This window comes from Anser cygnoides, chromosome 5 (assembly GCF_040182565.1).
Source record: "Anser cygnoides isolate HZ-2024a breed goose chromosome 5, Taihu_goose_T2T_genome, whole genome shotgun sequence".
Lineage (NCBI taxonomy): Eukaryota > Metazoa > Chordata > Aves > Anseriformes > Anatidae > Anser > Anser cygnoides.
The window spans coordinates 61,315,825-61,340,545 of NC_089877.1; the positions used below are offsets into that span (position 1 = coordinate 61,315,825).

General features: G+C 53.1%; 2 protein-coding genes across 4 annotated transcripts in view; both read right to left on the reverse strand.

Moving 5' to 3' along the window:
* Positions 1–2,897, reverse strand: part of DAAM1 (dishevelled associated activator of morphogenesis 1) — an 88,338-nt gene extending 85,441 nt beyond the window's left edge. For 2 of the 3 annotated variants that reach the window (XM_066998490.1, XM_066998488.1), the window contains exon 1: positions 2,764–2,897. The gene's annotated coding sequence lies outside the window, so the exon portion shown is untranslated. The remainder of the gene's footprint in view (positions 1–2,763) is intronic. The other variant, XM_066998489.1, reaches the window with a different exon arrangement.
* Positions 1–24,721, reverse strand: part of JKAMP (JNK1/MAPK8 associated membrane protein) — a 134,224-nt gene that overhangs the window by 102,687 nt on the left and 6,816 nt on the right. The window lies entirely within an intron of this gene.

Genomic DNA, 24,721 nt, shown 5'->3' on the forward strand with positions numbered 1-24,721 from the left:
CAGATCTCCTCCTTTCTCAGCGCAGAGCTGATGTTTGTCACGGTGCAGAAGCGAAAAGTACACACATCATTATCTTCTAGAGGAAGGAAAAAATCAATATGGACACGATTTGAATTTTACAGTGTTCGACTACCAGGACTTGCAAAAAACCAGCTGTCCCAGCAGGTCCATGCAAGCTTCATAGGACAGCTGTAAAATGCAAGATCTTCTTTCCCCTTTTAAAGGAGATTTACTTATACAAAAATGTGTGTTAAAAAGAAAAATACATGCAGGCTGAAGCCCTGTAGTTAAGGCCCACTCAATTACAGCAGAACGAGCGCGCCCTGCTTCACAGGGCCTCACCAGTCAATCCATGAAGCCGAGCTGAGATATTTAATTACCAGCATCAAGTCAGAAACCAAAGCACCCAACAAAATCCTCATTTGTGCGAGAAGCCTGCAGAAATCCCGTTGAGCAGGCTTTGGCAATCTCCAAAGCTGACAGCCGGATGCCCTTGCTTATCTCCCACTGAAGCGCGCGCGGAAAAGCCCCGAATACTTGCAGTGCCGAGCGAGCCGTGCAGGCAGCCCCGCCAGCCTCTTAGAAAGACTCACAGAAATAGGCGAGCTTCATTTATTAATACTTCAGGGATAAAAGCGGCCGTGCAGCAGGAGCTCGGAGCGTACGAGTGCAGAGGGAGGATGGGCAGGGGACGGCCACGCAGCGCCCACCGCCAGGCACCCTCACAGGTACGCGCGCTGCCTGCACGGGTGCTGGGCTGCCGCAGCCCCTGCGGGAGGGATCGACGCAAGGGTTGTTTCCTTCAGTGGGATCCCTCAAAGAAAACCTTTTCAGCAGAAGCTGGGAGGCTGCTGGTGACCAACAGCATCGTCGCACCCGCTCGGGCACCCCGCCGCCTGCCACTCGTGTTGGATTTCAGCGGTTTTGAAGCTGGGAGCGAGCCAGCGACACGATGGTGGGCGCAGGTGGGAACGGGGGGGGCTCCGGGCCAGCAGGTAAGCCCCACCCGAAGGCTTTCTGCAAGGGAGGAGTGGCTCGGCAGCGGTGACAGCTCAGGAGAAGAGGGGGAAGAAGCCAAAACAAAGAACAGAAGCAGGGGGAGATAACCACGACCCGGGGCCGAGTGGCCGTCGTCCCCTGCTCTTCCCATCCGCGGAGCCCTTCCTGCTGCCTCCCGAAAACAAAGGGTCAGATAAGGAGCCGGCTCAGGTCGAGACCGGTCTGACTCCGCTTCCAGCCCAGGGCAGCGGATTCGGGGCTGCTCCTACACCTCACCCATCCTGTTTGCCTCCCCGGGGCGGAGGCCGGGACGTGGAACCGGCTGCGTGCCCGGCCAGCCCCAAACACCGCAGGGCCGCACGCAGCGACCCGGCCGGACAAGGAGGAGGCGAGGAGGAGGAGGAGAAGAAGGAGGAGGAGGAAGCCTCCACGCTTCCTGCTGTCCCACCTTGCGTGGCCGGAGATCCCGGAGTCTGGCTCTCGCTCCCTGCGCACGCAGGAGGCGGGTGGCCGCCGGCAGCGGCTGGCTGGTCCCCGAGGAGAGCGAGTCAGTCATTAACCGAGGAGCGGCCAGGTGGAGGTCCGGCCCGCGGCCAGGAGGAGGTCGGGCCCGCGAGGCCACGCAGGAGGCCGGCAGGGGAAAGGAAGCCGGTGGGGAAGAGGCTCGCAGCCCGCGGGGCCCATCGAGTCCTCGCTGCGGGCGGGCAGGGAGCGCCGAGCGCTCCGAGGTATCTCCGCGCAGCTGGGCCCAGGGAGGAAAGCAGGGCTGTGCTGTGGTTTGTGAGGCGGCCTTAATACATAACACCGCCGGATTTTGTGTGCAGTATCAGGATCAACCTCTAGAGAGGGGGAAAAAATGGGGAGAAAAAAAAAAAAAAAAGCCTCGCCTGCTGTCCTTCTCAGTGTGCCAGGGTGAAGCTGGCTCGTTGCACGGTGTCGAACGTCTGCGGCACTCGGGGGCCACCCGGGGGCCCTGGCACCCTCCTGCCCACCTCCGATTTGCACGCTGAGCTCCTCGCGCCCCGCTTTGCGGCGTGCGGCCCCTCGCCCGAGCTGCCGCCCAGCCGAACCGCTCGGCTCCAGACAGCGGGAGGGCTCTGCTCTGGCTTTGCCTTAAATTAACCTTGATGCAAAAGGGATGCCCAAAGCACCGAAAGGATGCAGCGGGGCCGTCTGCAAGCAGACCCCGAGGATGAAATCCCAACGCTACTGCTGATAGCTTTTCACCCAGCCAAGCAGAATCCGACCGCAACCACCAAGCGCTCGCCTGCAGCGGAGGCATCGCCCTTTCTGCACGCGCCCCCGACCCAAATCCCTCGAAATCCCCCCCGAACCCCCATCCCAGAGGGTGCCGCGGCCGGCCTGCCCACCTCACCCGAGCCACAACCCCGCTCATCCCCAGGGCGGCCGGACCCTGGCCGACCTCCTGCCCCCCCAGCACAGCACCGCCCGCACCGGGGGGCCTCAGCACCCAGCACCCCCGGGGGGGGGCAGCCCCAAGCCGGCCCCCCAGCCCCAACCTCGCACCGCGGGCACACACCCACGGCCGGGGGGGTGCCCGGGGGCCGCATCCTGCCCCGGGGAGGCACCGCAGCAGGGCAGGAGGCGGTGTTGCCATGGGGAAGGCGGCGCGGCGGCAGCCCCCCCCCCAGCCCCCGGCCGCGGGCGGGCGCCCCCCAGCCCCGCTCCCCGCTCCCCGGAGGGACCCCGAGGGGGACCCCACGGCTCGGCACGGCTCGGCACGGCTCGGCACGGCGCACTCACCGAGCGGTCGCGGACCCCGGTACCTGCCGGCGCGGCGCGGAGCCCGCCCGGCCCCTGCCCACAATGGGCCGCGGCCGCCCCGCCCCGGCCCGCCCCTCGGCACGGCCCCGCCGCCATGGCGTCACTCGGCCCGCCCCGGCCGGGGGGGCGGCGAGGGGTCCGCGGGGTTGGGGTGGTGCTGGGCGCTGCCGTCGGGGAGTGGGGGGGGTAAGGGCAGCACCGTGGGTAGCAGGAGGACATGGAGGGCATGGGGCGGAGCTGGTGAAGGGCCTGGAGCACAAGTCCTGTGAGGGGCGGCTGAGGGAGCTGGGGGGGTTGGGGTGGGGAAGAGGAGGCTCAGGGCAGACCTCATTGCTCTCTGCAGCTACCTGAAAGGGAGGTGTGGGGAGCTGGGGGTCGGCCTCTTCTCACAGGTAACTGGTGACAGGACCAGAGGGAACGGCCTCAGGTTGTGCCAGGGGAGGTTCAGGTTGGAAATGAGGAGACATTTCTGCTCAGCAAGAGCAGTCAGGCGTTGGGACGGGTTGCCCAGGGAGGTGGTGGCATCACCGTCCCTGGGGGTGTTCGAGGAGAGGTTGGGCCTGGTGCTTAGGGACATGGTTTAGTGGTGACATTGGTGGTAGGGGGGTGGTTGGACCAGGTGATCCTGGAGGGCTTTTCCAACCTTAGTGATTCACCAACAGCCTCCGCAGTGCAGAATGGGTGTGGGAGCACCCAGAGGAGGGCACCGGTGCTGGTGGAGGGGCTGGGAGGCTCACCCTGCAGGTCTCTGCTCTGTGGTCACTGATAGTGGGCACATGGGGACAGCACGAAGCTCACCAGGGAGTGAGGACAAAGCCCCAAACCATGCGGGTGGGCAGGCACCGAACGGGCTTCTGGCGAGGCACCCAGTGCCCTGTGGCTTTCAGCACCCAAGGGACCTTTGGGCAATGTCCTCAGTACTGGGCTTCAGCTTGTGGCTAGCCCTGCAGGGGTCAGGCATTGGACGGGATGATGGTTGCAGGCCCTTCCAGCTGAACTATTCCGTTCTGTACTAACCCATTTTGTTCTGCTCAGCCACCTGGGTGATGCCGATCCGAGAACCGGAGGGTGGCATTCCCTCCCACAGAGCTCCAGCGGATGAGCCACGGAGATAAAGTTTCATCAGGCTGGTGACACGGGTGGTGACGGGCATGCAAGATCGGTATCCCAGCTGCTTTTACAATGCATGACGATGTTCTCCCAAGCAACATCATTCCCCAATTGTCAGCTTGGACTTAATAAATCACTTTTCCAGGGGTTCCTGTTTCATGTAAAGCGGCGCGGCAGCCTGACCGGCTGTACGTGGCTGGAATTCCACGTGCACTCGCATAACCCCTGTGTGGAGATAAGGCTGTGGGCTCCCACCCACTTCATGCATAGGAACTAATTATTGCTCTTGTTGCAAATCAAAACTCAAGATCAAATTAATAGCGTGTAACATTATAGCCTAAGTAAACTTTTCCTTTTTTTTTTTTTTTTTTCCTGGATAAGAGGTCAAGCTATTTATATCTTGTATGAATTTTTTTCTCAGCAAGAACTGTGTGGGAAGCTCTGATGGGCTAGGAGGGACTTAGAGGGATTGCTCATATGGGCCAAGCACAAATAATTACTAAGACAGCAGAAGGGCCAACGATGGGAACGTAAAGGAAGAGCATCCTTAAGGGAGCTGACACCAAAGTGCGGGACGAAGAGTAACATGAGAGCGACTTCATGGGGTGGGCTCTTTGCAGCTGCAGCCAGACGGACTCCTAGGTGGCCATCTGCACGAGGGAGAGACAGGAACCAGTGCGTGCACGGGGTCCACCAAGTGCTACGCAGGTCAGCCGCTTACAGCCCTGACAGCAGCTTTCCCTGCCCATCCAGGCACCATCATGGAATTTATCTGCAAAATAAACCAGGGTCAGACCCAGAGTTTCAATCCATCCCATATAGTTTCGGTCCAAGACGCCACACTGGTTCATGTTTATGACCCCTTATTCCCAAACAAGTCATCTGTACCCTCCCTGGAGGAAAAAGCATGTTGGGAATGATAAACCCATTACAGACATTTGTTAGGATGTCAGCTAGGCTTTTTTGGTTTTAAAGCAAGAAGGTACATTTATCTCAAGAAACCACACTTCATAAAGCGGATTTTCTCCTCACTGTGCCCAGTCCTTTTCCTAGCCTCTTGTCTCTTGTAGCAATGAGCTCCATAGGTAAATGTGAGTTGCCAGGAAAAAACATTATTTTGCTTTACTGGTGGAGAATTTCAAAGTCAGCTGTATTCCCTGTCACTGCTACTGGGCTGGCCTCACCTCTGAATGGTTTAAATCTCTCTCCACAGCCTAGCCTCGGGCAAACAAGCCCCAGCCCTTGAGCTGCTATCTCCAGGGATGAATCTTTCTGCAGGGAAACTCTGACTGGTCAGACCCTGAAACAAGAAATAATTCCTTCTGAAGCCATCGACACCTTTCCTTCACCGTGCTTGTCTTTCCAAAGAGCTAGCGCTCCACACAAGAGGCAGATAGGTCCAGCTGCCCAGGATATGTGTCTGTGGCAGCCCACAGCAGAAGCAGCAGCGTGGCAATTCTGTCCTAATGCTTTGTAATGCAGTGGTTGGCCCGCGTGGATCTTGGTGAGGTCTGGGGGGGGTTCCTAGTAACGGGGCACTTCTTTGCAGAGGGATGCAGAGGCAGCATCCCAGGCCGAATGGTCAGCAGAAGGGCTCACAGCACATGCTGGCAAAACAAATCGTTGCAAATTGCCACCGCCAGCTTGCTTTTGCACAGGGACCCCTGTGGAAACACCAACGTGCAGGGTGCAGGTGCTCTCCTAGCGGCACCTTGGTGTAGGAGCAGGGGGAGGTGGCAAGTATGGGGGCTTTTTTGGTGTCAGGGGCAGGCTCTGAGGAGCAGCATGCCCAATGGCAGTGCCGTGAAGCTGGTGGAGTGCGTGGACAAGCGCATCTCTAAATGTGCTGGGGAAAAGCCAGCACAGCTTTTGGAGACAGAAATTATGACTCACGAAATCTATCGCAGTCCTTGGAAGCAGGCAAAGATTTGGAGGACAACAGAGATCTAATGGATATAATAGATATGGATTTCCTAAGGGCTCTTGAGGACAGTAAGGAGCCATGAAAAATTAAGCTGTTTACAGACAGTAACCACAAGGGACAGACAGGGATGGTCGGTCCCTGCGGTGGAGGGATGCCCAGGGGAGCTGGGTGAAGATGTGTGCAGGGGCTGTGCTGCTCAGCATCTCCATCCGTGATGCGGGCAGGTCGGGAGGTGACGATGCAGGTAAACCCTAGAAGGCCCTCAGGATGCTCAGTGAGAAGATGACAGATGTGAGGATAAATCTAAGTGATGAGCTGCAGAAGAAGCACTCCTACCCTCATGCGCACCGTGATGGGCTCTGAGTGACCCTCACCCTGCAACAATGGGATCCTGGGGTTAGTTTTAACAGGAAATTTGATGAAAGAATCAAACTCATTGTTCAGCAGCAATCAAGAAAGCAAACAGGTAGGAGTTAATGAGAAAAGAGGAAAAACAACTGGACAGATTCCTAGTTTGCTCTCATCTTGAGTATGATGAGCGGTTCCTTTCTCTTTTCTCACCAGAAGACCAAAGATGGGGAACATCTAGGTAACCAGCCAGGATTATTCAGTACAATATTTCTATATAAGCTTTGGGCTCAGGAAGTCCTGGAGCTTCATGCTATTGCAGCCTTGGAGATTTTACTGGAAAATACCCCTCTACGCTTCTCACGCCCTTTGGAGAGGATGCTGGGTGGGATGGTCCCCATGTCTGACCCAGCATGGCTGTCCTTATGCTCCTGCCTTCACTTTTCCTCCACAAAATGTCCTCCCAGGCCTCCCCTTCCCACCTCTCTCAAGGAGACACGTCCGCCAGGCAGCAATGGTTTGATCTGGAGGCTGCCAGCCTGGGCAAGCAGCTGCAGAGCGGCTGGCACCTGGAGGGGCGTCTTCCTCGTGGAAGTGGTGCAGCCATTTTCTTGTAATTGCCTCCTCGGAGCTTGTTTGGAGGCTGCTTATCAAGCCCCATTGTGTTGCTTTCCTGCTTGTTTTTCCAACAGCCGCCTATTAAATTAAGCTCCTGTATTCAGGCAGGAAAGCCCAGTAACCAGCTGCCCACAGCCTCGCTGGCTATGTAGGACACATGCAACAGTCATCCCGGGAGACAGATGAGCAACCAGCCCTCGGAAGGGGACAGCATGGGCACCCAGCCTGCCTGGAGGATAATCCCTGCAATGTCCTGTAGCAGGAGGTGTTCGATGTGGGTGTTTTTTTTTTTTTTGGTACAAAACTGAACCAGGACTTCCTCTGAGCTGAGGGAAAGAAAGTGAGTTTCTTGTCCTAAATATCACAGAATCACAGAATTGTAGGGGTTGGAAGGGACCTCAAGAGATCATTGGGTCCAACCCCCCAGATATGTAAGAATATGCTTGGCATTGTTCAGATAGCTGCTCGCTGGACCTATAAATGTTCTCTGAGCTCAATCCGTGTGAGATCGATACCATGGTATCCCCTGGGGGAGAGCTTTTGTATGTCTGCTCCAGTGGAACTTGAAAGGACACCCTTGGTCCAGCGGGCAGTAACGGAACAGGGAACCCATCCCACCACAAAAACGAAATAAAATTGATTTTGGAGGAAAAAAAGATGTCTCTCGTCAAGGTTATAGTTTTTTGTGTTGTACAGATGACCTGCTCAGCAGAAAAATGGGCTGTAGCTTTTATTTCATCACTGTTTTGGTCTCGGCAGCAGAAGACTAGCGCCAAATGAGCAAAACCACTCTGTGCTGCTACCGTCATCCTGCTCCGCCGGAGCTTACGGGAAGGTTTCCATCGACAGCAGTCAGGGCTGGTTTTAGCTGAGAGGTAGGAGACAGCGCTGTGCTTTGGCTGTCTTTAATAGGGGGCTTTTAGAGCACATAGAGGCCCTTTTGTGGCTTGGTATCTGAGCAGGGAGGTTCTGCTTGAAAACAAACCGCACCCTGAGCCAGCCTTATCTCCAGCAGTGCCGAGCCCGATCTCGCCCCAGGGTTCACAGCAGCTCCCAGCAGCTGGCAGGGGAGGCAAAGCTTCGGTGTGATGTTTTGCAGCCTCAAAAAGGAAAATAAACACATTCCCAAGGCAGGGCTCAGCCGAGCCTGTTGGCTGGAGGTGCCAGCAGAGACTTGCTGGATTTAGGTCCTGATTCTGCAAAGTCCTTAAGCTTGTAAAGAATTTGTAATTTGCTTGTAAGCAAATTCCCCTGCACGTTAATGACATTTAATCACTTGCATATACGTGCTTCACGGCATATGAGGGGGTCCCAGCTGCCGGCCACAAGTCCCACCTTTGGAAGTTACTTTTCTTGTACTGAATTGCCATGAAAGGTGCCAGACTAAAAAAACTCCCTGTTTCAAGGCAGAAAGATGAAAGTTCAGTGCCCCGTTACCTTCCTTATACCCAGCGGCATTTATAGCAGCCAGGGAAGAGGGGAAGCCTACATGGCAAGCTTCTTGATTTGCTCACATCTAGCAAGGGCTGAATGTATTGCCTTTGCAGAGGGGCTAGTGGGAAGCCAGGTCATTTAAAGCCTCAGATTAGGGCAAGAAGGGCAAATAGGGAGGTGAGAATGGTCTGGCCAGATGCTTGGGGCAGTGGGTGACAGACCCATCTCGTGACTGCCAGCGAGGTAAATGAGGACATCGCCTTGTCAGGAGGGTCCTGTGCCCCAGAGTGTGGTGGAGACAGAGCAAGGAAGTACCAAGTCTGCTTAGGCTTGTGCTGAGCCCCCATCCTATTAATGGGGCATGAAGCAGCTCACCCCCAGGTCTCCAGGTAGGTCCCAGCCCAGCTCTACCACCCGTGAGGGAGAGGAGCTTAACCAAAGGGAACTGGGAGCCCTCACGAAGGGCCTAGCTGTGCTGGAAATATCTCAATCCTCCTGATTTTGGTAGGAGTCAGTCTTCTAAGTACCTACATTCCTTTTGCAAAACGAGGACTTGCCTGGCTAAGCCAATTTTCGGTAATTTGTCCTCAGTGACTCAGGCGGCGTGACCCCCGCAGCCTGTGGTCACCTGGGGACGGCAGCCAGACACCCCGAGACCTGGCCGAGCGCGCTACATCACAAGACAGGCTCTGTCCTGCCGGCTATTTTGGTCACCCTGATTTGTCCCACATCATTAAATTTTTACAACGCCTGACTCCAGACGACTTCGAGTTTGTCTCCAGTAAGTGCAGAGCTAAGAGGTTTTGTTCCTCCGAGCACGGGGCTGGAATGTGAAGACTCAGCGACCAGCACCGGCAGGAACATTTCCCTGCTCCGTGAGGGCCGTGCAGCTGGCCTGAAGTGCCCCCGCTATCTTTCAAAGCATTGCTGGGGCTTTCACAGGTCCTGGGGGTGGATTTCTTTCCAGCGAGCAGTATTTGGGACAGACCTGATTGATAGGAGACCTGTAGAGCTGCAGGCAGCAGAGCGACGGGTCCTGGCGAGGTCCTGTCAAGAGAGCTCTGTGCTGGTGCCCTGCGTGGATGGAGCGCGGTGGGATCGCTGCAGCCCCTCCAGCCCATCCCCTGGGATCTCCTGTGGTCACAGCAGCACCGAGATCATCTTCCCAGGCCAGGCATAGCCGCTCGTGGGTCGGTATCCTCAGCATCACAGAGCTGGCAGAGGGAAATCCCGGCCACACCGACAGCAGCGGGGACGTTCCCCGTTGCAGCCTCCTTAGTCACAGCCAGATTACTAACCCTGTTCTTATATTTTCCACGGAGGCGGCATGAGTAAGAGCTGACTCCTAGGGCTGGTTGTTGCCTCCAGAAGGCCGTACGGAGAGAAGTGCTGACGGGACTATCAGGCTTTTCCAGGCCAAAGGGGAGCCAAGGGGTTGTGCGAGGAGTGGGATGGGGATGGGGGCTCTGGGGATGGGATGGAGCCACCCCACGGGGCCAGGACAGAGGGGGCTGCCCCAAGGGGACACAGCATCCTCTGAGCTGGTGTCACTAGAGGAGGTTGGTCACACGTAGCTATGCCTTTTTCACCATCCCTGACACACCTCAACCCCTCCAGAGAATGCATTTGGTGCACGGCCTGGTCCCTGAAGATGAGACCACAGCTCCTGCTTCGAGCCATGGCAAGCTGCGGGGAGATCAGGTCTTGGGAGCTTTATTACCCCTCCTGGGTGCCCGGCTCATGTACAACACAAATGATGAGCAAAGGCCACGGGTTTCAGGAGCGTGTATCCCATGGCTCGGGAATCATGGCTTCCCCACACTGCTGTCTCGAGCATTCCCGCAGCCAACCGGGTGTTTGAGATGCTGGAGGAGGGTGGCAGCAGCCCCCCAGCTCCCTCCGGGGCCATTCCCCTCCCCGTGCCGGCGTGGGGAGGCGAGGCAGGGGGAACAGGAACTTTCCCGCTTGGGCTGAGACGATGGGAACGAACCCTTGCTCCCCCTGGCACCGACCCGCCGAGGCGGTGGGAACATGAGCTCAGCCCCGAGGCAACTTAATGGGCTTTAAAAAAATAAATAAAAAAAAAAAGCCTTTGTATCAGCCCCATTCTTCTTCCCAAAGCCGGCTGGCACCGCTCCAAGGGGAAACCTTTCATTCTGCGAATACGCCACAATGATCACCCCGAGCAGGCTCGGCTATCGGGCTCCCCCCCCCTCCCCGACCTCCCTCCCCCTGGAAGATCAGCAGGATGCAGGAGGGGTGTTTAAATCAATTCACCCCCCCACCCCCCACCCCGAAAAAAGAAAAAAAAAACTTTGGGCTGCAGCAGCTTCCCCACTGCTAGGAAAAAGCCTCCCCGTCCCAGCAGCTCGGCCCCGTTCTCCTCCCGGCGATGCTGTGGCTGGTGGAGCAGCCCCCGGCTGTTCCAGCAGTCCAAGGCTGAGGCTCGCCGGGATTTACGAGCTTGCAAGAATCTCACCATTGGGTTATCTCCCCCCCTCCCCGCTTTTTATTGCTGTGCAGATAGGGATTCGGCGATAGAGCCCTTCTGGGTACCGCAGCAAGCTCGGGCTGTTTGGCAGCTGCAAATATTTTCCCCAGCACTGCCCAGGTCTGTGTGTGCACACATCCTGCCCGCGCTGCTGCTGCCCCACATGGAGCAGCTCGCCCCAAACCGGGTGTCCCTACAAGCACAACACCAAAAGCTTGCCAAGCAGAGCGCCCGCTCCCTACTCCCATCCCTCGCTCATGTATCCCCTAATCTATCCCCATCTACCACAAAGTAGGTTTTTATCGCTTTTAAATTGCTACTGATTTTTTTTTCCCCTGATTTTTTAAAATTTTCTTCAGATTATACGAATTTTGCCCTTCTGCAGTGCTCTCCAGTCCAAGGCCGGGATTTCTGAAAGGGATGTCGGGGAGTTAGGTGCTGCACCTCCAGTGGGAGCCAAGTGCTTTTCTCCTTACCGAAATCCCAATTTAAGTAGGTCACCAGTATTTTTGTGCAGCTGTTTTTTTTAGGAGTCTGAGTAAAGCTTTCAAGTTACAATTCACTGGTGCGAGGCCAGATTCAGAGGCTGTCAGCTCCTTTGTGCGTCCTCAACATGTCCGGGGCTGTTTGGTTTTATTTGGGATCGCTGGCTGCTCGCAGGGGTTGCTGCAGAGCTGTGCATTTAGCAGCCCCCTCCTGCCAGCAATGGCACGAGCTGGCAGCGCTGCCCGATCTGGCCCCTTTGGTGACACACAGCCATTGCCACGTCTCAGCTTGTCACTTAGGAGCGGGGCCGGCAGAGGCTGGAACAGCTCAGCATCCCCACCCACATCCCCAGCACGACGGAGCACAGCTGAGCTGGATGGATCCCCGGCCAGCCCAAGGCGAAGGTGATGGGAACACAAGGCTGAGCCACTCCTGCCACCAGAAGTGGTGACACACAGCTTAGGGACGATACAAGCAACGGGCTGCCACCAAAAATCCGCTCCTATCCTTTATCAAAATCAGTGCCGCTTAGTCGGGACGCTCCGGGCATGATTCAACACTCATTATCTCCATTGTGCTGGAGATTAGGCTGCAATCTTCCCAGAGAATAGCGTTATTAGCTCAGTATTATTCTTGCTACATTATTTATTTACTCTCAGTCCAGAACACTCAAAGCTTCCACTGGGACAGTAATATTGGTTCAGTGGACAACGCACGCCGCTTTTTACTCTGGCAAAGCCAAGATAGCTCCTGTGTAGGAACAACCCCAGGCCAAATGTGCTCTTGCCGAGGAGCTCTCTCCGTCTGTAGGAAGCTGCACGTGTTATGGACACCTCACCAGGTGCCAATAGGGACAGAAGGGGGCCCTAGGGCTTTGGCACAGGGAAGGGGCTGTCATGCTCCTGTACCCCTACGCCAGGTAGGAGGCTCTGCTCCCAGCCAAGGGACAGCCAGCAGCCAGGGTGCGGCTCACCGCAGCTCTTCCTTGGGGTCCCAAGGCCCTTCTGCCTTCACCGTCCACCCTGGCTGGCAGCAACCCTCTCGTGTTGGTCTAGCCCCTGAAACAAGGCCTGGAAAAGAAATCGGAGTCCACCAATTACTCACTTAATGGTAATGGCATGGGTTCCTGACCGTGGTCTTGCTCGTCTGCAAAGACAAGGAGCCCTGGCTCACGACGGCGCATGGGGCACAGCGAACCCGTGGCAGCCCAGCAAGCCGGGCTAGGTACGAGGGCTGGTTTGAGTCACCCTTGGTGAAGGCTGTCGAGGGTTACTGCTGGTGAAATCACCCAGCCATGATTTTCTTCTGAGTTGGCATCACGGAGGAGGACTGCTGTAGATGAGTCTTCCTTCACCTTTTCCCTTTCCTTAATGACCTCGGCACAAAGACCAGGAGCTGACCACCTGATCCTGCCAACAGCTAGCTCTTCTCAGGGACGCTATGTGCCGTTAGCACACCACCCAGCTGGGATTAGAGAGACCAGCTCGAGGTTGGCTGTGTTTTGGGTCACTCTCCCCATGGGTTTTGGTACCCATGGCCTCCAGCATTGAGCTCTGCCCTGTGGTGCCACGCGATGCTCCCCGGGGAAGAAGCTCCAGCACCATCCTACCACCCACCGGAGCAAAGCACACCTCGAGATGGCTGCTTCATGAATGCTCTTGGTAGCCCCAAGCAGGCTTGTTTTTCCTCATTCACTCCTGTAGAACATCACAGCAGAGAGGTTCCCACTCCAGGAGTGAGTGCCTGCGACGTGCCCGCGACACCCCAACAACCCTGGCAGATGCTGTGGGCTACCTTTGATGTGTGTTTCTTCACTGTTCAAACCAGTCCCCTGTGGAAAGGCTTGGACTGGAGGCTCTTTGTAAAAGCTGCTGTTGTTATTGGGCTACCATCCATCTGTTTGAAACTCAGGTGCCCTGAGTGACTCTGCTGACGGGAAGCAGAGGCTGGAGGCTCCTTTGGACGTGCTCAGAAATCGTCCCCACATCCAGGACTGCTTTTAGAGATGTTTAACGCCATCCATCTTCCGAGCCTCTCAAAGCACAGCCTCGTCCCTGGGGTCTGGTGTAAACACCCGGCTTCGGAGGCGGTGAGAGCGATCCGGCGGCGCCGTTACGAGCAGTCCTGTGTCAGGAGTGGTGCAATCAGTGACTGCGTGGAAACGCCCCAGAGGAGAACCTGTGGATCTGGCGATGCATCTCTGCATTCCCAGCCCAACCCAGGGGCATCCTGCCAGCCCCGTGCTGCCACAGCCCTCCTGCCCGCTGGCCTGGGAGAGCAGGGATGGAGTACAACAGGGAACGTGCCTGTTTGTCTTTGCTTGCTGCCTGTACTCTACATCAAGAGATGTCTGGAAACAGGCTCTGGATAATATTTCCTGGACTGCTCCCCTTCCCTGCTGACAGCCCAGGTCCAGCTTTCTGGAGCTGCCAGCAGCGCAGCACCCAGCACTGCCCCTAACTGAAGCTCTAGTGAGCCCAGAAGGGATGAGCTGGCTGGTATTAAACATGTGCCTGCACCTCTTGGTGACCACAGGAGGGGCATCTCATTCCTCTCCTGCCCTGGGGGCCACTTGCTGATATCTCACCTGGACTCTGCCACCCAAGAGCTGGCCAGCACCGCCAGCTTTGCTCTGGCTTTGCCATCAGGACTCGCCTTCCTTGGGTGCTGATGTCCTGGCAGCACAAAGTCCTCCTGATGCTTCCTGGGACTGAGGCAGCAGCTAGCTGACTTGCTCAGGACCAAAGCGTGGATCCGCACCAGAGCAGGGACATGGCCATCCCTCGCCGTGCTGCGCTGCTTGCCTGGCCTCCTCCCAGATGAAAAGCAGCCCAGCACAAGGCTGCCCACGGCTGGGGCTGCCAGCGTGTTATCGGCTGCTCTTGTGGCTCTGCAGAGAAGCTAGGAGTCTAAGTGAAGGGTTACTAACTGCATCGTGGCCCTGGGGAACCGTGCTGGATGAACTGCCGTATAATCACGGCCCAGCCCAGCCTGCAGGACAGCATTGTAATATTTTTCTCTTATCACTGCGCAGCTTTGCAGGCTCTTACTTGGTCTCCTTTATCCATGTGAACGTGGCCAAGAGCAGAGCAGCCTCTGCCTGCAGAATGGCTCCTGGTGTTCCCTTTGTCTGTGGGCTCTGGGCTGTTCCTCCGTCTCCTCTCTCCCTTTCTGCCAAGAGACAAGCTCTGCACGGTAGGATGTACATTTACAGCTTGATCTCGGGATGAGCTCAGCCAAGGAAAAGGGCATAATTTCCTCAATATTACAGATACTCTTTCTGTGAGCTGGAGCAGTGCAAGGTGAAGAGCACCCTGAGCTCACAGGGTGGGTTTGCTGCGTTTAACTTCAGCCAGGATCTACTCAGCAGTGCCCACTGAAAGCTGCTCTGAAATAATGCCGAAAGTAGATGGCGTTGGATCATCTTGGCTGATGTATCTGTTCCTCCTGAAGAGCTGACCTTTTTTGTTTGAATAAATCCCCAGTAAATCAGCTTGGAAGAGAAACAAAGAATCTGAGGGACATGAGAAATGCAGCTCTGCATTTCGCTTTTCTTTTCTGCTGCTTCTGATACGAACGCTCCCACATGACTTCGGGCTGAAAACAGGCTGCAATTGGCTTAGATTTTAAAAATATTTAATTCAGGGGTGTTGCTTTGTATGCGTGGAACTGAATTAAATGATTTTCTAAACCAAGCCCCCAGCTTTGGAAAAAAAGTCTCTCCACAACAGATGAGCCCATTTCTAGCCCAGCCCTTTCCACTTCTGGTTTCGGACAGGTGTGCAGCAGTCTCTCCTAACACGATTTGCACACCCTTTACACCCTGTTGACTAAGTAGTTTCAAAACAAACCCCAGACGAACCTCAGCTCCCTCCGAAAAACCACCTTCTCTTCATCTTCCTCAAGGAGAACCCGTAGGAAGATGTAAAATTATCCAAACGAGAACTTTGGCATGGCTGGGGTACGGCAGGCCGTGTTAGTCATCAAAGTCACAGCTGGAGGTTGGCAACCCGCTGGCGACTTGCAAGCGAATTATTTTTATTTTCTGTTTACAAAATAAGAGAAGGAGATTACTGGGGAGGCCTCAAGGCGGGCTGCATCTCTGGTGGTGGTAAAACCAAGATGACACAGAGCTGGCTTGCACCAGATGAAGGTGTGCTCCTTCATTAAGCCTGACTCATCCCTCCCAGCAGCAGCAGGGCTGCAGGAGGATGCGAGGAGGCTGCGCATGCCCCGGAGCCGCTGGCTGCCGGCAGCTGCCAGGGGCTGGGCAAAGCCCTGATCCTGCACTCGCAGGGCTCCGGCTGCCGCACGCACAACTGGTGAGACTGGTTGGAAATCGCTGGCTCAGGACTGGGTGCGTGCCCTGGCTTTCCCGTCTTCCTCGCTGGGAATTGCTCTTTAGGCTGAGCTTGTGTGGGCCGGATAATTTTTTTTTATTTTTGGTACTAAATTAAGCTGGAGGAATCATTTACTGCTGTTTGAGACTCCTGGACACACAGCACTGTTAATGTCAGACTTCACAAATTGTAAATTAAGCTTCCACAAATTACAAGATTTTATATATATATATATATAAATAACACACATTGGCTCCTTCACTGGAGTTTTGTGCTTTCAGAACACATCTGGGCTCTTTTCCCTGCACACACAGCAGCAGAAACATCCCCTTCTGCAAAAGTGGAAGCCTATAATGCAACTGTCCAGCTACAGATGCAGGAATACATGACAAAACTGCTTTCTGCAGCGCAGCAAGCAGCAAAACCCTCCCAGTTCTGCACTTCTGGATTCAACCGATGTCAAAATGAACCGTCCCCCGAGAGGACCCGGTGTGTGTGTTGGTCCCTCGGTTTCTCAGTGCTCAGGTGCTAGTGAGGAAGAGCAGCACCACGTTCCCCAAACTGGCCACTTGAATGGGACAAAGGAGCAAATAGCCATCACCCTGCCAAGCCCCGAGTCTTTCTGCTCGACCCGCAAAGCAAGCTTGAGGAACAAACCTCCTTCCCAGTCCCTCTGTCTCCTCAAATCCCTCCTCATTAGGGAAAGAAAAGGTCAATATTGAACGTGTTGAAATGAAGCACAGGGAACGAAACACCTCCCTCGCCTGCTGGAGGGTGCTGAAAGAGCCAAGCGTGAACCTATGTTTTCCAGAGCCTCTATCAGCTCAGGGTGACTATTTTGGCTGGCCAATATGCAGCGAAGGAGCCTGATTTCAGGAAGCAATTTGCAATTGGAAAGAAAAGAAAGCACCTGCGAGTGGGTCATAGCTCGGCCTCCCCAGACAGAGGTTTGGAAATTGTCTGGCAATTTGAGAAATTCGAGAGGAGGTGCGCAACCCTACCATGAGGATGTTGAGGAGATCAGAGGCTCACCACACCAGCTAGCCCTTGGCGAGACTTCCCCAGCTCTGCTCAAGGAGCCTGCTTCCCTCCTCGCAGCATGTCTTTGCTGATCCAGCCATGTAGAAAAGCCCCACCCGGGCCTGTGCATTCCTCAGCACAACCCCATCTTTTCAAACCCTGCACAAAGAGACAGTCTTTCCCATCCCACTGCTTCACCCAACTCTGCGCCTCCCTGCTGGCTCACCTCTCTCCAGTACATCAGAGCTTCTTGCTTCATCTCCACCACCCAGCAGATGCTCTCCAAGCCTAGTATGGATGCAATCAATGGTCACCATCTTGCTCCGCTTTCATCCCACCACCTTCATGTTTTCTCCAGTGCTGCCCCTCATACCTCCTGTTGGCATCTCACCAACCCCTCTGAGACGTGCCCACAGAGATGCTCTCTGCAGGGGTGGCTGCAAAGACCGTGGTGAGGCCGTCTCCTCGTGGAGAGCAGCCTCTTCTGCGTCCTTGTGTCTGTCCATCTCTATGCATCATTCACCTGTTCTCTCAAATCCTTCAGTGCCCTGGGTGGAAGGAAATGCCCCTTTGGTCTGTATGTGCCCAGCACTGCTTGCGATGCCATCCTGGGTCCCATGCGGAGCTGGCTGGGCTCTGTGCAATGTGGACATCAATGACATGAAATGGTGGAGCAGCAGGCTTGAACGATTGCACTGGGTATTGGCTGGAGCTTGCTTTCTCCTACAGCTGGTCAAGGACTTCCTGCCGAAAGGCAGCTGTGAGGGAAATGCCTGCTACTGCAGACAGATACATCCGATGGGACTGTGCCAGTTCTGCTGACATGTCCTTATTCCTTATCTTAACACAACAATAAAACTTTTTTTTTCTTTTTTTCCCCAGAACTTTTGTGACAAATAGAGTTCCTTGATAAATATGAACACATTCTCTTTTGATCAGATTTGGTTTCAGACCAAGTGTTTAGACAACCTGATTTTTTTTTTCCCTAGGAATGGAAAATTTGATTTTTGACCAACCTGCTGCTTGCAAACTTCAATCTGTTTTAGAAGGAACCTTTATTATTATATATATATATATTAATTCAGTGAAAACAGACATAATGGATATGCACCCAAATGCTCCTTTCTTGTGTACCAACAATCAAGACAGTTACCTTGGTCTACCAGGTACAACGGTGCCCCCGAGGGAGGACATACAGTTCATAATGCTTCCCAAATACAACCACAGTGATTTATGACCACTGAGATCACAACGATTTTGATGGGTAGCAAGGAGTGATGGTTGATGTCCCTTTAAATGCTTATCATCTCTGGCAGCTTAATTGAATCCCGTTAACAGATGCAGTGAAACTGAGAAACCTTTCTCTTGCTAGCAGTCTCCACTGGACCAGTGAAGCCTGGCATTGCTGTTATTTCCCTGTTTTCAGCTCTTTTCGTCTGAAGTCAGAGGGTGTGGAAATGATCTTCCTAAAAGAAACATGCTACAAAAGGAGCATATGATTCATGTAGTCAAGGGTAGGACAGCCTGTGTGCAGGAAGAGGCTTTTTAACAGGGTTCATCTGTAGCAGCAAACTGGATGTCCACAGTCTGGAGTGACTTTTAGGAAAGATTAAGGTATGCATGCGACAGGTCATCTTGCAGCAGCAGAGCTGGGCTAGTCTGTCATCCAGCCCCATGCACCAGGGTGTTATCTTTTTGTCGGGAAAGCCATAGCACTGGGTAGAGCTTAAATTATACCCCATGGAAGCTGGCTCACTCCTCTGACAGAGGTCGTAATGAGGGAGTCAGGATTCCAGTTATAGCTCGGCACAGCAGATGCAGCTGGTTTTGCAGATGATAAAAATACAGCCTTGTCTCAGGAATGCTGCAGAAGTGAGGCGCGCGTGCGGTTTTTGTCAGAGCAGTTCTTTAACTCTGGCAGTACTGTACAACAGTTGTTCCCATCGGGAAATCAATATTTACAGAGTAAACAGTGATGGGACGTGGGCTGGGTGCCATCCAAGCACGTAACAGGACCTGCTCTGTCCAATGCCTGCACCTCAACCCCTGGAAAATGTTACTGTTCTCTCCTCTGGGGTTGGAGTAGTTTTGCATTACCAGAGTTGAATACTATTTTATTTTTACTCTGCACTGTATGCTTCTCAAGGCCTGCTTGTGAGGAAGAAGGCAGCTATTGGAATATAGGAAGTTACAGTGTATACACTCCTATATCACGCACAGCTCACCTCTTCTGATCAGAATTCAAGGCCTGGTGCACAGAATTAGCCATCTCCTCAAATAAGGGCAATTTATCACGTAATCAGAACCATCACTTCATATATGGTATCATAGAATCACAGAATATCCTGAGTTGGAAGGGTCCCACAAGGATCATCAAGTCCAACCCCTGGACCACCCAAAAAATAAAACCCTATGTCTGAGAGTGATGTCCAAACGCTTCTTGAACTCCAGCAGGCCCGGTGCCGTGACCACTGCCCTGGGGAGCCTGTCCCAGTGCCCGACCACCCTCTGGGTGCAGAACCTTTCCCTAACCCCCAGCCTGACCCTCCCCTGTCCCAGCTCCATGCCGTTCCCTCGGGTCCTGTCGCTGTCCCCAGAGAGCAGAGCTCAGCGCCTGCCCCTCCGCTCCCCTCGTGAGGGAGCTGCAGGCCGCCATGAGGCCTCCCCTCAGCCTGCTCTGCTCTGGGCTGAACAAACCAAGGGACCTCAGCCGCTCCTCATACGTCTTGTCCTCCAGACCCTTCCCCATCTTTGTAGCCCTCCTTTGGATACTCTCTAATAGTTTATGTCCTCCTTATACTGTGATGCCCCAAACTGCACACAGTGCTGGAGGTGCTGCACCAGCACAGAGCAGAGCAGGACAATCCCTTCTCTTGACTGGTGGGCGCACTCTGCAATGGAGAAGGGGATCACATACAGAGGGGTTTCCTGAGCCAGGGAAGCTTCAATATGATCAGGAAGACCAAGCAGAGGAGGCCTTCTATAGATAGATCAAAGCAGCCTCATATTCACAAGCCCTGGTCCTCACGGGGACTTCAACCACCCCTGATATCTGTTGGAGGGACAGGGCATAGGCAATCCAGGAGGTTCCTGGAATGCATTAATGATAACTTTGTTTTCCAAGTGTTAAAAGAGCCAACAAGGATAGGTGCTATGCTGAACTTCCTTCTCACCAACAAGGAGGGGCTGGTGGGGAACATGAAACTCAAGGGCAGCCTTGTCTGCAGTGACCATGAAATGGTGCAATTTAGGATTGTGAGGGCAGCGATGAGGGAGAACAACAAGCTTGCTAGCATGGACTTTGGGAGAGCAGACTTTGGCCTCTTCAGGGATCTGCTTGGTAAAGTACCAGGGGACTGTAAAAAAAAGAAAGGGGTAGATTTAGATCAGATATTAGGAACAAATTCTTTGCTCTGAGGGTGGTGAATCACTGGAACACATTGCCCAGAGAAGCTGCGGATGCCCCATTCCTGGTAGTGTTTAAGGACAGGTTGGATGGGGCTTTGAGCAACCTGATCGAGTGGAAAGTGTCCCTGTCCATGACAGGGGGGTTGGAATTAGATGATCTTTAAGATCCCTTCCAATCCAAAAGGTTCTGTGATTCTATATACCAGAGATGTCCCCCAACTCCACTGCTTGCAGAGACCTTCACCTAGGGGACAAATCCTGCCCTGCAAGGAGCTCATCATTGCTGGGCTGAAGCCCAGCTGGGACCAACACAAACCCAGCCACACAGGTACTGTACCCAGCTGGCCCACGAGGCATTGCTGATGGAGGAGATAGCTGCAAGCACGGCAGGACGTGCTGTTCTCATTTGCCTGGGTGCTACTAGGAGTATACCTCCTGCTTGGCAGCAATGCTCAGAGCTGGCTGTGTAATACTGCCCGGCACTGTGTTCCTTCACGTTTGCACAAGCAACTTGCAGCTGTAAGAAAAATGTTTTTTCTCTAATCTGTATTTACACAGAACGGTGATAAAGAAATTCCTCAACAATCACTTAATCTCTCTTTGGGCTGACACCACCATCTTCACTCAGCCCAGCTCCAAAGCAGCAACACATGCAAACACAGCACGCTTCTCTGCAGCCCGGGGAAGGACTATCACATGAAAAACGAGGGCTGTACCCAAGTCCTCTGCACTGCAAACATCCACTGACACAGGCAGCGGGATGCTGAGAAGAAGGGCAGCCCCATCTTCTGGAAGCTGGCATGTGTTTGAAGCTCTTGCGTGTTTCTGGCATGTGATTTGGAGCAAGAAGCCTGCTCTCAGCTTGCAGACATGCCATCCCTGCCACAAGCCGCCCTACTCGTGCAAGCAAGCTCTCAGCAAGCTCTGCATGAACTAACCGCCTGGCCCTTAAGGATTGGAAAAACAGGAAGCCCTTTCAAAGGTGTCTAAGGATTTGATGTTGACGTTCGAATTTCCCTTTCATATCACTGTAACTTTTTTGTGCACATGCTGTATCCCTGCACTGCGAAGTTGTCGTTTATTTCTAGTCGGAGATTTTGTGCTTTTGAAAATAAAGCCACGGAGAACAGAAAATAAAAGTGTTCGAAGACACTTTAGTGCATTAGACAATGATTTAGTATGAGAAACTGAGCCTTTCCAGCCCTTAGGGGAAAACGTATCTTGTATACAAATAACTTAGCAAAGACAAAACTGTTCTGCATAGTGAGAATTTTGGTACTATATAGTTTCAGGAAATAATATAACGTATTCATCAGTAAAAACAGAGTTACAACACCATGACGATGACCCAAAAGAGTTGAAAGGGACTGAGGACAACATAGGCTTCATGGCACAGCACTGGGAAATCAGCGTCCCTGCTCAGCCAGGCCCAGCAGCAAGCAGATGGGCTGATAAAACACAGCAAAGTTCCTGTGGGGGCCTCTCCGGCCACAGCCCTACCTGTGAATCAGGCTCTGCTTGCCACCAGCATGTGGTCATGGAGGCTGTGGGTGCAGGAGCAGGCAGAGTCCCTCTTGTAGACAGGGGGCAGCTCCTGGAGCACCAACTGGCAGCAACAGTTCTTTAAAAAAGCACCCTTGAAGCTGCATCTGGAGCTGGCCACATTTTCCTATAGGCAAATTGTGCACTGGGAGGAACTGTGAAAAAATTTCCACATGGAGTCTATGAATGTAATCCCCTAGGTGAAACTCCATCCCACTTGTAACCCAACTCAGCAAATGTTAATGCCCTGTCCGTGCATTCACATTCCCATTTTCCCGAGACAATGGCCTTCTTTCCCCTGGTAAATACAGAAAGTAAGCATTTCCTCAAAGGAAGTTCATTTGGATTTTTAGACAACCCCCCCCCCCCCCCCCCCCCCAAAAAAAAAAAGGAAGAGTGGGAAACAAAAACCATTTTGGTAATCTGGGAAAGTATTATCAGACACGACCTTTTCTGCTGAAGTGAAACACTTTCCCTAGGCCACTGAGAAGCTAAGGACCAAAGTGTTTCTTTAACATAATTTTAACTATAAAGGAAGAAAATTAGGTGGCCTTCCAATTCATTTTAGCAGCACACATATGAAGACTTTTACCAGCACACATACTAAAGACTCCACACATTGAAGACTTGACTTTATTTTAAAAGAATGATTCGTGCATTTAGCTTTTGGTTCATTTCTGTATTAGTTTTGGAGCCATAAATCTCACTTTGGAGGTGTAGAATGATTAATTTCTCAACATCATTTTTGCTTTGAAGTGTCCATCAGCTGTTAATAAAACAAGCCCTGTTACATTCTCTTCAAAGTCACAAAACAAACACATGCAGATGTTTTGGGCCAAGGAGGGAGCTGAAGATCTGTCTGTCAGTGACTATTTAGCCAAAATGAAGAGGGTGCTCCTATCTTGACACCTTGGAGAAGAGTGGTGTGTTTGTTCAGCCAAAACCTCTGTGCACGGAGGCAACGGGAGAGTTGGGACTGGGTCTCCGGAGCTCCTGATTTAGAGGGTGGAGTCTAGGGAATGAATATTACATTTTGTTAGAAAAGCACTAGTGTTTCTACAGCACAGATTTAATAAAGATAATTTATGTCTGACTGAAAGTTAAATACCTCACAATCCTGCACTTGGTGTTTAGTGGAATATACTGTATAGTCTGTGTCCAACCTACAGCTGAATTAACAATGAGTCTACAAAGACTCGTGCCTCTGAGACATGGAGAAACATGAGGCAATCAGAGGAGCAAATTCCCGGCTGGTGTAGCTTGGCAGCCACCCTGTGAAGCCAGCAGAGGTGTACCAGCTTAGGCTAGCCAGGAATTAGATTGAGGTGTTTGGGGGTTAGCTTTTTTATAAAGGGATTTGCAGACACGTCCCTACACCTGAGTAATCCCCGCTTGCTCTGTCACCTCCATGGGTCTGCCAACTGCCAGCACAAGTGAGAGCCCTTCCCTAGCCTTTGCATTCAGCAAACCCTAAATTTAAGTGTGCCAGATTTACACTGGTATGAACAATGACGACAGAGGGCAGGCAAGCTCAACGAGCTGCTAAGGCAGTACAGCTTAGGTTTCAGCTTTCTGCCTTTGTATCTCTGGAGCCTTCCAGTCAAAGCTTGGCTCATATGTGGGGCAGACTGATTTTCATCAGCTAAACGCTAACAGCACAGGGTGCCCAAAAGGCCTTTTGTCTCACCTGGTGTCTCAGCATGGACGTGAGACTAACTAAACACACGGCAGCTCTCTCATTTGTGGTAGTGGGAGCATGGAACAGAGCAGTGCCAGCAGAAGCAACTGCAAATGGCAGCAGATGCTGAGCCCCACTGCCAAAATTAACCTAAGTGCCTGTGAGAAGTGACTGTATGAGATCCACGCACCCACCCTGCTGTTTTGATTTGCCCACTAGGTCCTCTCCTTGGCCTCAACACGTCCAGCTGAGGGTCACATAGGGGATGGGTCCTAACCTAGGTGATCCAAGAAGCCCAACAGCTGAGCTAACCAGAGAGCCTCACCCAGTTCTTACACTCAGGCACCAACGAACAGCTCTGGAATCACTCAGCAGAGAGCAGCCCTCTGTATCAGCCACTGCAATTATTCAGACGCATCAGAGCAATAGCAGCTTGCACCGTGTGCTGCAGGACCATCTCAGATCTGTAGCTGGGGAGGCGGCAGAGATGACAGGGACGTTATTTATTAGGGACAGAGCCAAAAAAAACATCCTCCAGGCCCAAGTGTTTAGTTTGTTCCACTGCTAAAGAGAAGACACCACTAATGACAGGATGAGCAACTCCACAAAATACATACTATGGAGCTAAAGGCCCTCATTACAGAGAAAGCCAAATCCCCCGTTGCAAAGCAGGGCCTGAATACACATTACCTGTGCTGCTGCGGGTCCAGCATTCTTTCCCCAGGGAGTCTCCAGGATGCTTCAGCCTCCTGCCTGTCTGCCAGGGAGGACACAGGTTAATTCCTCCCCTACCTTCACAGAGCTCTGAGCCAGGCGAGGAAGCACGGCGTGCAAGGAAGAGGCCATCAGAAATGTGCAACACCTTCTCATGGCCATAAATCTCAGAAATTACAACCATTTATTATTGTTTTGACAGTAACTTGGATTTGACTTTTCCTCTCCCAGTCTCTGCCTAGATCAGTCTCAAAAAGGTGCCTCTTCCCATCTCTTTCCTCTGTTTTGGTGTGTGATTTTGAGGGTTCTTATGGGTAACACCCATTCTCTCTCCTCAGACTTGTGCTCAGGGGCTGGGAGAGCAGCTGAACCCCACGGCTTTACCCTGAAAGCAGGCAGGGTGGTGCAATAGGGTAACCGAGCTGTGGCATACTGCCCATGTGTTAGCTGCCAGCACCAATGCCAAGGACATGTCTGGTCCTACCTGGAAGACTCATCTGTATGGCTGCAGTCAACTCACAGCTGCCAGCATCTGGGCTATATCCTGCCCCAAGTTCATCCTGCCAACAATTCGGAAGGCTGCAATGGGGCGGCAGGGTGGAAATCAAAAGGGACTTCAGACATTCAAGTCCCCTTCATGCCAGGGCTGTCTCTGTCTTCCTCTGCTCCCATGGCCAGCTTGTTGAAGCCTTGACCTGCATAAACAATATTGAAATAATATTGTAATAATTTCAATAATGCATATTAATATATAATATTGCTATTGTAACAATCCTATTGCATAATAAACAACATCTAAACAATGCAGAGTCATAACACTTGCA